General features: G+C 45.3%; 1 protein-coding gene across 3 annotated transcripts in view; it reads right to left on the reverse strand.

Moving 5' to 3' along the window:
- GRM5 (glutamate metabotropic receptor 5) overlaps nt 1-13,501 on the reverse strand; it is a 252,482-nt gene that overhangs the window by 57,530 nt on the left and 181,451 nt on the right. The gene's annotated exons all lie outside the window — the stretch shown is intronic.

Here is a 13,501-nt window from a genome sequence, read left to right on the forward strand (position 1 = left end):
TGCAGGCAGGGCCAGATTTACTCTCTCTGCTGCCCCAATGCCAGGTTTCTCAATGCGCCCCCTTGTATGCAGGCTGCATACAAGTGATCTCAGGGATATCGCAGAGATCACTTGTACAAAACAAGCAGCAGCTTCCCCGTTGTACATTTACCTCTGCTTGCCCAAAGCAGGGCTAAATGTATAAAACAACTTACCGCCCGGCACGTAGAACTGCATGTCCTGGGTGTTGGGAGATAGGAATTCCACACCCCTGCTGTCCAGAGGCCGGGCCTTGTGGGAAATCCGGCCCTGGCTGTAGGGCAACTGGTGGCAAGTAACTTTTAAGGCCTGGCTAGCAGCTCAGGACCTGACAATTTTAGCCCTGCTGTATATACACATTCATTTGCACAAAATCTGGTTATACACGGGAAAAATCCCATCAGAACATTCGACAATGCCATCAGAAACTTGATGACTGGCGTTCGAATTTTTTTTTTCAAAGTTTTAACATACAATTATGGAAATGAATAGAGTTTTAAAATGAAAACCACATTCATGGTTAGAATTATGGGAATTCAAGTAAAATGTTCTGCCTTCTTCTTCTTCAAAAGCAACAACACGTCAAGGACAAGAGAGCGGCATTTATAAAATATAAGACCGAGGGGACGGCATTAAGTCTCTTTTCCCTTACTAGAAGGCAATCCTTCTAGTAACTTATTTTTCAACTTTCTTTAACAGGCCAAGCTGTCCAGCAAACGTTTCAGATAGAGGGTTGGACCAAACCATTTACCACTGATAGGGGTGCTTACAATGGTCAGCTTTTATGTAAAACCTTTATCCCAAAAGGAAAAGAAAACCTGTCACTGTAGCTGCTTAAAAGGTAATGTGTTACTGGCCGGATAACCAGGTGAAATTAAAGATTTAAAAAAAAACTAAAACAAAGGAAACGAATGCAGCCACCACATCTTAGGATTGGTAAACTGTAATAAAATGTATATTCAATTTTTGCTTTTGGGTTTAGATGCATTCTAGAAGAACATCTCCTGCTATATCTTTCTGCCCTTGTGGGTTTGATATGAGGTAAAGGACAGAAGGAACAAAAAGGTGACCAGGCTGACCAGTTCCAGGGAAAGAGATATTAAACAGGCATATCACCGGGGAGATACTGCATACTGAAAGAAAAGTGTCGGCTATTTTCCCGGATACATCATCTGTTGAATTTGTGCCGGGACACCGAAGAACAACCAAAACACACCATTGTCACCGGCACAGATGACTAAATAAAGATGCTGTATTTCCTGTATTAAAGGGAAACTATGAAGTGTAGTCAGTGAGGACACATTTTGAATCATCATTGCAACACATAGTCACATAATATTTGAGGTTGAATAAAGACACAGGTCCATGGTGTGCATGCAGGGACGGATTCCCCACAAGGCCACCGAGGCCCGGCCTCGGGGCGGCAGGAAACAGAGAGGCGGCAGCGATTTGAAATCTCCCGACTCCTGGCACATGCAGTTCCGGCCGCCGTGAGGTAATTTGTTTTCTACATTTAGGGCTAAATGTAGAACGGGATCCACTTGTTTGTTTACAAAGTGATCTCGGCGATGTCGCCAAGATCACTTGTAATAAGACTGCAGCCGGTCCGTCCTCCCCCCGCCCTGACACACTGCTGGGAAACCTTGGCTCCTGCCATTCATGTGAATGTTACTCTGACACGTACCACCGACCTAAACAGTGTTGCTGACCAAGTACACCCCTTCATGGAAACAGTATTCCTTGATGGCAGTGGCCTCTTTCAGCAGGATAATGTGTCCTGCGACACTGCAAAAATGGTTGAAGAATGGTTTGGCGAACACAACGATGGGTTCGAGGTGTTGCCTTGGCCTCCAAATTCTCTTGATCTCAATCCAATCTAGCATCGGTGGAATGTGCTGGAAGTAGGGTCGCTACCTTTTTTCCAGTGAAACTCGAACACACTAGCGACGCGCTGACATTTTTTTGGGAGAATGAGTCGCGGCTTATTCATTTATAAATAGTGCCACCCATTCATATGTAAATATCACAGTTGAGACTATTTTTAGTGGGGGGCCAGTAGCCCTTAATTTTGGTTGCCCTTGTCTGCCTTACATCTCATGTCCGGGTTTCAGCTGCCATGAAACCCGGACACAGCATTCAAAGCGCGGACTGTCCGGGTGAATCCAGGACAGGTGGCAACCCTAGCTGGAAGCACAAGCCCCATGCACTGATGGCCACCTCACAATTTACAGGTACCACAGCATACGTTCAGAGGTCTAGTGGAGTCCATTTCTTGATGGGTCAGGGCTGTTTTTGAGGAAAAAGGGGGAACCTACTGAATATAAGGTGAGTGGTCATAATGTTATGGCTGATCGGTGTTTATATATTTGAGATGTATATATTTATATATATATATATATATACTGTATATGTGTGTGTAATTCATGCAGCAACAAAACCATTAAACCCTTTATAACTTCAAATCAGAATATTAAAATCCTACTCTCATTTATTCTCCTGGCGGCAGGTAAATACAAAGCTTTATTTGATTGCTCTGGATACTTCAGTGATTTTTCAAGTGCTTTCAACACTCATTTCCAGCTTCATTTAACCGTAAAAATGGATTGTGGCTGAGTGTGGAATTAGGGTGAAGAGGTAAAGTAAAGTAAAGCCGGAATCACGACTACTCAATAGACTATTTGATGATCTCCAGTGTTGGTGTCACGATGCTGACACACTGGTGACTATGGTGCTGTACACAGGGTGGCCTGTAGGTGACACCCTTGCTCTCCACACTCTATAACAATGCTGTTCTAGTATTTCCATTTAGATCATGAAGTGTAAATATTCCTGAATCTACGAAAACCGATCCAACGTACGTTCTGCGTAAAATATATGAAGAGAAATGGTGAAAATGTGGCAAACCGGTGGAAAAGTAAATAAAAAAAAAATTGTTCTGGCTTCAAAACAAATGAAAGTGTAACCTAAAGGGCATTCATGGTCAAAAACTAAAAATGAATCTGTATTTCTATATTGAATTTCCATAAGTTCTAACCCAATAATAATAACTAAGGATGCACCGACACCGAGTATTTGGGGCGAGTACTCGTACTCGCCCAAATGCTCCGATACCTTCCCTGATATTGAACTTCCGGTCAGAGTGAGATTTCCTCTGACCGGCAGTGCTGCAAGGGAACATGGATCAGGCTTTCCGGCCAATCAGGAAGCAGAGTAGCAGTTAATGACCCGCCTCCCGGCCTTCTGATTGTTAGGGAAGCGGGCTCCATTCTGATTAGCTGGCTTCCTGGCCAATCAGCATCGATCCAGTCAAACAGCATGGAGCTGGCTTCCCGGCCAATCAGGAAGCGGGGCAGCAGGAAAGCCAGCTTGATGCTGACTGGCTGGGAAGCCGGCTTCCCTGCCAATCAGCATCGATCCAGCCATACAGCATGGAGCTGGCTTCCTGGGCCAATCAGGGAGCCGGGCAGCGGGAAAGCCAGTTTGATGCTGACTAGCTGGGAAGCAGACTTCGCAGCCAATCGGCATTGAGTAGGCTTCCTGGTTTCCTGATTGCCTGGGAAGCCGGCTCAATGCTGGAGGAAACACGGGTATCGGTGACTATATATAAATATATATAAGAAATATAAATATCGGTACTTGTAATTGATACAAAAGAAACGGTATTGGTGCATCCCTAATAAAAACCGCACCCATTGTAGTTTCACCACAGCTGGAGGGCCGAAGTTTGGCTGCCCCTGCTATAGAGTGTAACTTTGAATCTGCTGGGGCAGCTGGCATCACATCCAAGATGGCGGCGCCCAGCAGTAGTTGCAGAGCTTTTGGATGTCTACACAAGGGCAGCTTTTAAAGGTAAACAATTTGCCGAAAAAAATGGTAAAGCCAAAGCTTTGGAAGTATGTTATGTTTGAACCTCTGCCAATTTTTTTTAAATACATCTGTGCCCCACTGAGGAAACACAAGAGGAAGTGAAAGGAAATCTCTCTAAATTGAGGGGAAATCTCCTCTTAGACTAGAGGTGGGCAAACTCTGGCACTCCTGCTGTGGTGAAACTGCCAGTCCCATCATGCATCTGTCTCTGAGAGTCACGCCTGTGGCTATGAGAATCTTGCAATAGCACATGGGATTTGTAGTTCCGCAACAGCTGGAGGGCCAGAGTATGACCACCCCTGCCGTAGACAGTTGTCACTGGAACTGGTGTCCCCGTTGGAAGATTTCTTCTCTTTTATTGTTTTAAAGACAACTTAAAACTTTGGATTGTCTCATCTCTTCAGCACTGGTGACAACGGTAACCAATAGTGATGAGCCGAGCTAACATGAGTTGGGTTATCTTGGATTCTCATCGAACCCAGTTACAAATATGAAACATCCAGGCAAATTGAACCAATAGATGCCTGTGTCTTAGCAACCAATGTCCGTGCACATCATAATTAGTTGCTAGGATCCTGGCAGCCTCACAGCGCCAAAAGTTGTTATGGTGTGCCCCCCTCCCGTATCTTAGCAACCAATTGCACTGTGCGGCCCAGCAGCTAGCGTCCTAACAACCAATGGCATTATGCAGGCCACACGGTGTTACTGGTTGCTAGGACGCAGATGGAGGTTCAGCAGGCGGGCTGACACGCTACAACTTTCTCACTTTCGTCGAACTGCGAACCAGCAGGACAAACAAAAAGAGGAAATCTCCTCAACAGGAACACTGATATCACTTTCCAAAGCATTTAAAAAAATGGCTTAAAGAAGGGGTAGCTAAACCTCAGCCCTTCAGCTGTGGTAAAACTATAAGTCGCATCAGGCATTACAAGGCTGACAGTCACAGGCATGGCTCCCAGAAAAGCATCATGGGATTTGTAGTTTCACCACAGCTGGGGGCCGGGGTTTGGCAATCTCTGCTCTATATGATCGTTAAAATTATTTAAAATGATTATGACTTTAATGAAATGTAATTTGACATTTATTCAATAATTAATATATTACAAAAACGACAATTTTAATTATCATCAATTTAAAACTGAATATTATTAAGCCGATGTACTAAATTTTTTAAGTTTCTTTTTTCGTCCTCGGCCCCCATCGTAATCTCTTTCCTAAACCTCTTTTCACCCCAATTACGGCGTCCTCTCTGTTTTTTGGAAATGCCGCTCGACATCACAACTACAACTGTATTTTATTTCCACGGTGGCTGACAGATCAGGAATTGTTCGTATGGTTGCCATGCCAACTAACTGCTGCAATCAGGGAGAGGCACCCAGTGTTCTACCCCCAGACCGAAGGACGGGAAGGATTTTTTTTTTAATGTGCGTTCACACATTTTATTACATATTTTATGTTCTCTCCAACGCATTTTTTTAAATTATTCTTTTATTTTCCACCATCAGAAGAGATTCAGCCTTGGGCAGCGAATGCCGGACACGCACATCAATCAGTCCAAAGGAAAGAGATACAAAGTTAATGTCTGAGGGCGGCCAACGAATACCTCCGGAACTACTAATCTTCCATGTTCATCTGGTGGCGGAAGCAGTCCCTTTAGGCCTCATTCACACTTCCTGTAGCGTGAATGTGCATAAACGCATGAGTTTTTCCCATGTTGGGCATGTGTGAGCCCGTGCAAATGCGGAAAAGTAGCATTTTCAGCTGCAAGTATGCCACATTTTTTTTTCCATGCATTTGATGCGCGTCCATGCACAGGAAAAAAGTGTGTTTTCCCAGCCGCGTTTGGCATGCCATTAACAAGCAAAAGAACTCTAAACGCGTCACAGGTTTTTAATGCGCTGTGTTAACGTACATGATACAATGCAGATTGGAATAAATCTCTGTCACCGGATGCATTGATCGTGCGCCCAGGAACAGTGATCTATTCTGATTGTCCACGTCTGTAAGCAGATCAAGTACACAATTCCATAAGACTCAATAAGCTATTAAAGTCACATCCAATAACATACATTATATTGCCAAAAGTATTGGGACGCCGGCCTTTACACGCACATGAACTTTAATGGCATCCCAGTCTTAGTCCGTATGGTTCAGTATTGAGTTGACCGGCCCTTTGCCGCTATAACAGCTTCAACTCTTCTGGGAAGGCGTCCACAAGGTTTAGGAGTGCGTCTATGGGAATGTTGGACCATTTGTGAGGTCAGGTACTGATGTTGGAGGAGAAGGCCGGGCTCGCAGTTTCCGCCCTATTTTATCCCAAAGGTGTTCTATCGGGTTGAGGTCAGGACTCTGTGCAGGCCAGTCAATTTCCTCCACCCCAAACTCGCTCACCCATGTCTTTATGGACCTTGCTTTGTGTACTGGTGCGCAGTCATGAATAGGGGCTTGTGAAGTGTGAATAGGGGAAGTGTGAATAGGGGAAGTGTGAATAGGGGAAGTGTGAATAGGGGCTTGTGAAGTGTGAATAGGGGAAGTGTGAATAGGGGAAGTGTGAATAGGGGAAGTGTGAATAGGGGAAGTGTGAATAGGGGAAGTGTGAATAGGGGCTTGTGAAGTGTGAATAGGGGAAGTGTGAATAGGGGAAGTGTGAATAGGGGAAGTGTGAATAGGGGAAGTGTGAATAGGGGAAGTGTGAATAGGGGCTTGTGAAGTGTGAATAGGGGAAGTGTGAATAGGGGCTTGTGAAGTGTGAATAGGGGAAGTGTGAATAGGGGCTTGTGAAGTGTGAATAGGGGAAGTGTGAATAGGGGCTTGTGAAGTGTGAATAGGGGAAGTGTGAATAGGGGCTTGGGAAGTGTGAATAGGGGAAGTGTGAATAGGGGCTTGTGAAGTGTGAATAGGGGAAGTGTGAATAGGGGCTTGTGAAGTGTGAATAGGGGAAGTGTGAATAGGGGCTTGTGAAGTGTGAATAGGGGAAGTGTGAATAGGGGCTTGTGAAGTGTGAATAGGGGAAGTGTGAATAGGGGCTTGTGAAGTGTGAATAGGGGAAGTGTGAATAGGGGCTTGTGAAGTGTGAATAGGGGAAGTGTGAATAGGGGCTTCGCCTTGAAGGGAAATGCCGCGCCAGAAAACAAAGTCATCATTTTGAAGGTAATCTGGTGTTTGTAGGTTATCATTACCATTTCCTCAGCCGTGGTGTCCATCTGTTTCAGCTGTTTGAAGTTATAACAGCTAGTTATCTCTCCTCTACAAAATGACCCAACATTGTGGATTATAAATTGCCACTTACTACTTAACAGATGTTTCAGAACTTGCACTTAAATGGCTTGTTCACGCCGTGCGACTGCAAATCACCGCTCTCTGGCGAGGAAACAATTCCATTGTCAGCTTTGGAGGATGTCAACATTTTTCCTGGATGGTAGAAAATCATGGCGATATGTCAGGAATTGGATTGCACAATGTCTGGACCCGGGGCTTATCAAGTGTTATATGGTAGGCAATGTCTTAGGGGATTAGGTACTGGGGTCTGACAACATTACAGGGGAACTCCGGTGTAGATAAAGGGCAAGTCTAGCCAATCCGTTCAACACAAAGCCGAAGAGTTCTGGATCAACTGCGAGTTTAGTGCTCTGTATTTGACACATATCTTAATACAGCAAAAAATATTTTTAACCCTTGTGGTGAGGCTACCCCGCCACTGCAAGAGTTAACCGCTCATTTTAATCTAGGGTGTAAATTAACAAAGTTATACTCACCCGAACCTCGCAGCCAGCTTGCTGTTAGACCGGTCCTTCTAGCCTGTGTCATCTTCCGCTGCAGTGATGATATGTCCCTCGGCATCCTCATGTCTTATACCCAGTGTATTAAACGTGATGACTCACAGGACCTTAGACAGCTGAAGCGGAGGGCGAGAGGCTGCAGGGACCAGTTTAGCAGCCAGCCATCTCCGAGGTTCAAGTGAGTATAACTTTGTTATTTTACACCCTAGGTGAAAACAGACCCTTAACCCTTGCAATGCAGGGGTAGCTACTGCAAGGGTTAAGGATGCATTTTACCAGAGTTCTTTATAGCCAAACTCCGGGCACATTAAATATCTAGATTAGGGAAGGGTTAAAACACTTGCAGGGTTTTTCTTCTTGCTGTCTGTGCCCAGCTGGGGCGATTTCCCTTCATTTCCTGCCCTGGTGATGCAACAGGAAGTGAGAAGAAAACCCTACAAAGTGAAGGGAAATGTGTTGGCTATAGATAGATTTTTATGTTATCACAATGCTTAGTAATAAATGATATGTAATGCGTTGTGGTGCCATTTATTTAGAAGGGAAACCCAACGCACAACTACAGTTCTGGTGTGCTGCATTAACTAAAAGGGGGTCATGTCTGTTTTTTCACGTGTGCTACCAACCTATTGAAAATTAATGGGCTACCGTAAAAAATGAACTGAACCCAGCAATACAAGGGTTAAATGCTCTTTTTTTTAATCCCAGGGTACCCCAAAAAAACGTACCTTATCCCTTGCTCCTCCGGCAGTTGGCTCTCTACTTTTCCCTCTGACGCTCCAGATTGTAGCAGGGCTTTCAGGTGTCCTCACTTACAATGCAGGACTGTTGGTCCTGCATTGTAGGTGTTGATGTCAGAGTGTGACCAGCGGATGAATGCCACAGAGAGGAGGCTTTGAGGGACAGGTGGCACAGAGAGGAGGAGTCTACGGGAATGAGGGATAAGGTAAGAGAGAGTCCTTTTTTTAAAGGTACCCTAGACGCAAATAAGCATATAACCCTTGCAGTGCAGGGGGAACTCCACTGCAAGGGTAGTTTTGTAAGTTCATTTTTGCAATAGCCCATTCATTTTGAATAGGTTGGCAGCGCACACGAAACACGCAAAAAAAATAGACATGGCCCCCCTTTATTTAATGCAACACCCTACAACTGTAGTTGTGTGGTGGGTGCCCTTCTAAATGAATGCCATTACAAAGCAAATCATTTGTTACTATGCATTGTGTGAACACTTGTGTTACCATTAGTGACCATATACCTATCCCACTCCTGACCGCTTAATCCAAGAATGAGCAGGTGGGTGCAGTGGTAGACAGATGGCACCGTCACTTGCACATGATATGAATAGAACACCGGCACTCCAATTACACATATGATGCGTCTTTATTGACGTGGATGCGACATGGCACACATGTGCAACGTTTCGGGGGCCCACATGATACCCTTCCTCGGGCTGTCTTGCCTGAGGAAGGGGTTCCTGTGTGACCCTGAAATGTTGCACATGTGTGCTGTGTCGCATCCACGTCAGTGAAGACACATCATATCTGTAAGTGGAGTGCCGGTGTTCTATTCATATCATGACCATTGGTGACCAAAATCCACAGGCCTAAAGTTCTCTAAAATGTGTCTACAGTCCAAACGTTTCCCTTCACATTGTAGAGTTTTCCTCTCACCTCCTATTGCAGTTAACCCCAGCAGTGCAGGGGTAGCCCCACTGGAAGGGTTAACTTTTTTCTAATTCCTGGAGTTTTTCCTTATGTTTCACCCCTATCTGTCCATCGGCTTGACCAGCAGACTCTCACACCGAATGTTACAGAATCAAGGATGAATATATGAGCACATAGAAGGACTCACTGATAATAAGAAACTGCTACTGAAAGTCTAACATCAGTGGTCAGATCTCTTAGACGGGTCCGTACAAGGACAATTTTAGGCTAATTAAAAGAGCGGAAATAAAAAGTGATTTCATGAGCTTAAAAAAGAAATCAAGTCCCTTTGTACCGCCTGGGGCTGCAACCCAAGGAGTTATACAGGGACATAAGGATCCATTTGAATACAAGTTCAGGTCCTTTAGCACAGCATTTCTCAGCCTTGACATGACAAGTCATGACACCCTTTTTTTAAGTATGCACCCCAGTCTAAAATGTAAAAATTGTCAATTTATTAAATGGTGTGTGGCCCCTCCCAAATAAATCATACCAAACCCTTATCCCAGAAAGGGGTCTGGTATGGATTTTAAGGGGAGACCCAATGCAAAAACACATTTTCTCCCTTCATATCAGAGTCTCCTCTTCAAATCAAGAGCCCCCAAACTTTGCTTCAAAATCCCTTCTTTACATTAGCAACACCCCTAAACAACAAATGCCCCCTCCTTTCACATAAAAGAGTCCCCTCTCTCAAACTAGGAGCCCCTTCTTCACTTCAGATCAGAATACCCTCTTCACATCAGGAGCCTACCTGCACAATGGAAAGGCACAAATTTCAAAGCACCCGTACGGAAGCCAGAAGACACCCCATGGCACCCTGGTTGAGAGAGACTGCTTTAGCACCATTGCTACTTTAGAGACATTTTGGGTAATGGTGGGTCCACTTTTAAGAAACGTCCATCTGAAGCTTTTTCAAATTAGGGGCTACATGAATTGTTCAAGGCAGTACATTCTATAGAACTTCATTTAGAATGGGTGGAATTCTAGAGACCAGTTTGAGAGGGTTATCAAGGAGGGTGAGTGTTGTAGGTCATTAGCAAATTGGAAAAAATCTAAAGCGTTTGGTGAAGGTCAACTCATATTTTTTTCTCCAGATAAAATGTGTAATTAAAGAAAAAAATGCTTTGCAGCTACTCTAGATAGAGACTTGTGTTTCTATGACCTGAGTACTTGTGGGTTAACATCCTCATGTGATATAAAACATCACATGTTCGGCCATTCCATGTGCGTGTGGCCCTGGAAAGAGCTCCTTTTATCCTGAGCATAAAGCTTCTGTTTCTTTGTCTTTTATGCTATGTAGTCCTGGTGGGGTGCTGAGAATTATAAGGACAGGTTCACCTAGAATAAAAACTACCCAGCCCCCAAAACTATTCTAAGCTAACTCCCATTTAGGATGCCTTCTTAGCTCTTTTATTAGTGAAGGACTCCCACCAGGGTTATGATGCAGCCTACGCTTGCAAATAGGCTTGAATGGGGCTTTTGTCCAATAGTATAGGTGCGACCCATTTGTGGCTATGTAACGTTTCTGCACAGGTGTGTTCATCATGGACTGAGGCTTTATGGCCGGTTCATACCACAAAGTCTGCGTTCCAGAGCATTCGGCCCCTGGAACCCACTGGAACCCAAGCCGGCCAGGGCCCTGCGTTCAGGGTTCGGGAGGGGGCGTAGTGCTGCATTTAAGTCAATGGCACTGCAGCCATGCCTCCCGCCCGCAATGCAATCACCCTAACCCGGAATGCAGGCACATTAGTGCCTGCGTTCCGGTCCAGTGCAATCTGCAAAAATGCTGCATGCACTATTTTTGTAGATCGCACAGGACGGGAGCGCAGGCACTAATGTGCTTGCTTTCCGGGTGTGGGCGATCACACTGCGGGAGGGGGGCATGGCTGCGGTGCCATTGACTTAGTTTCCCTTGCCACACCCCCTCCCACCCATGAACGCAAGGAGCCGGCCGTCTTGCCTTCCAGTACGTTCCGGAGGCCGAATGGTCTGGAACGCAGAGTTTGTGGTGTGAACCGGCCTTTAGGGTAAAGATAACTAGAAGAACAAAACATTGCTTTATAATCTTATTTGAAATATGAGTGTTGAAAATCCATGGTGCATCAAGTATTGTGGAGCTAGAATACCCAGACTCCTTTCCATGTTGGAAAATCCAGGGGCTGGTTCACTCCACCAAGCGCCACCTACAGTATATGTAAAATGTCACTTTTAGTAGGATCAATCCATTTAGAGAAAAATCTTTAGGGGCTTATTTACAAAGTGTTCTCCCATTGTAAAGCTGAGCGAACACCATTCACAGCCCATTACTGCCACTAGATGGCGCTAAAGAGCATAGGAATTTTCTGTGTTGCTCGGCTCCATCTAGTGGCATAAATCAGAGGCAGAACTATCACAGGTGCAGCTGCACCAGGTTCTGGGGCTGTATGGGGGCCAGTGAGATCTGGTCCTGATCCCCCCTCATTGGAGAAAGCAATGGTCTGACGGGCTTATAGCATCACATGCACTGGCTGCACTCTATGCCTCCGGTGCCGTAACCTCTGTCCCTCTGTTGACAGTTGTGTTCCCTGTGAGTGAGGCAGAGGTGGGTTGGTCTGAGGTTATGTCTGGGGCACTGCACAGCTCCTGGACTACTCTGCTTCTCAGTTGGGTTGATGGCATTGTGGTGATCAGGACAGACTGGAGCCCCAGCGGAGAAAATGGTGAGGAGCCGGCTTGGGGTTCGGGGGGCCTGACATAAAATCTTGCACCAAGGCCCTTTGTCCCTTAGGTCCGCCACTGGCATAAATGTTGCAAACATAATTGGCCAAGCTATATACTGGCAGAACATTTTAAAAATCAGTCTTTAACTAGATAACTGGTAAAATATATACACTGCTCTGTAATCGTATGTAAAATATGGGTGTTGGAGATCCATGGTGCATCAACTACTGTGGAACTAGAATACCCAGAATGCTTTGCCTATACACCTGGAGAAACAGGCTTCTCCCCTCTGCTTTAAACCGGGCTGAGTGTTCACTTAGAAGAAAATCCAGCACCCAGTTTATGCTTTTTTAGCACCTGGAAATTACATTATACAAGAAGAACAATCCTGAGGGCCTCATACTTCCTCAATGTGACAGTGAAATAATTAAATCAGCCCGGAATCCAATTAGTGTCAGTTCCCTTCTGGAGGGTTCACCACTCAGGTTAAATGTATAGGTCTGGTACCGCAGAAAACAGAAGGCACTTTACAGGGCATAAAGGAACCCAGTAGACGGGTCTATGGCGAAGCGTCATAAAATAAAGAAAATCAGGTTCATACAGTACATACATGGGCAGATGAATGATAAGGTGATAAATGATAACCTACCACCAGTGTAAAAAATTACACTTAGAAGACATATTTGAAAAAAAAAACCAGAACTAATCAGAGCCGGCAACTCTGCAGATTCTAGGCTATTGGCCCTTTCATGTCCGCTCTTTGGAACAAACATCATCAAACTGGTGAGCTATACCTAAGATCTCTTCTCTTACCTTTCCAATTAACTTTCCACTAGCATTGACTTTAACCCTTTTTAGGGGCCCATTTTAGGGCTCATTTTAGGAATAGGTTCAGTATGGATTCAGGGCGTCATTTAATATTTTAAACTTAAAAGAGAACTATGGGGTAAGTGTTTTTCCCCATAGTTCTCTTTAGGGTCACGGGGGGACATATACTAACCTCCTCCCTGGACCCAAAGCTCAATATATTGCGAGCCACAGCCTGCGGTATACTAAGACCGCCGCAGACGGGACGGATCCCGACATTACTGTCAAGATCCACCCAGCTGCGTGAGTGACAGCTGGCTCTGCCTATCTAGGGGCAGAGCCAGCTGTACCCGCCCCCTCCTCATCCGTTCCTCCAGTCAGAGCTGGAGGATCGGAGCAGGGAGGGGGAAGGGGGGAATCGCTGTGGGGAGCGGTGACTGACAATCACCTCTCTCTGCAGGGAGATGATCGAGAAGTGAGCGAGCGACGGTATGTGTTCGCTCACTTCCCCATCTATTGAGCCGACATGTGACAGTTTCATAAACAGTTATATTCACCTAATCCTTGGAGCTGACTAGCTTAGTTTGGTCCTTCCAACCTTGCCCCCCCCCCACCCCGCCGAGCTTGACT

Source organism: Nanorana parkeri, unplaced genomic scaffold, assembly GCF_000935625.1.
Source record: "Nanorana parkeri isolate BGI_ZX_2015 unplaced genomic scaffold, ASM93562v1 scaffold896, whole genome shotgun sequence".
NCBI classification, from domain to species: Eukaryota; Metazoa; Chordata; class Amphibia; order Anura; family Dicroglossidae; genus Nanorana; species Nanorana parkeri.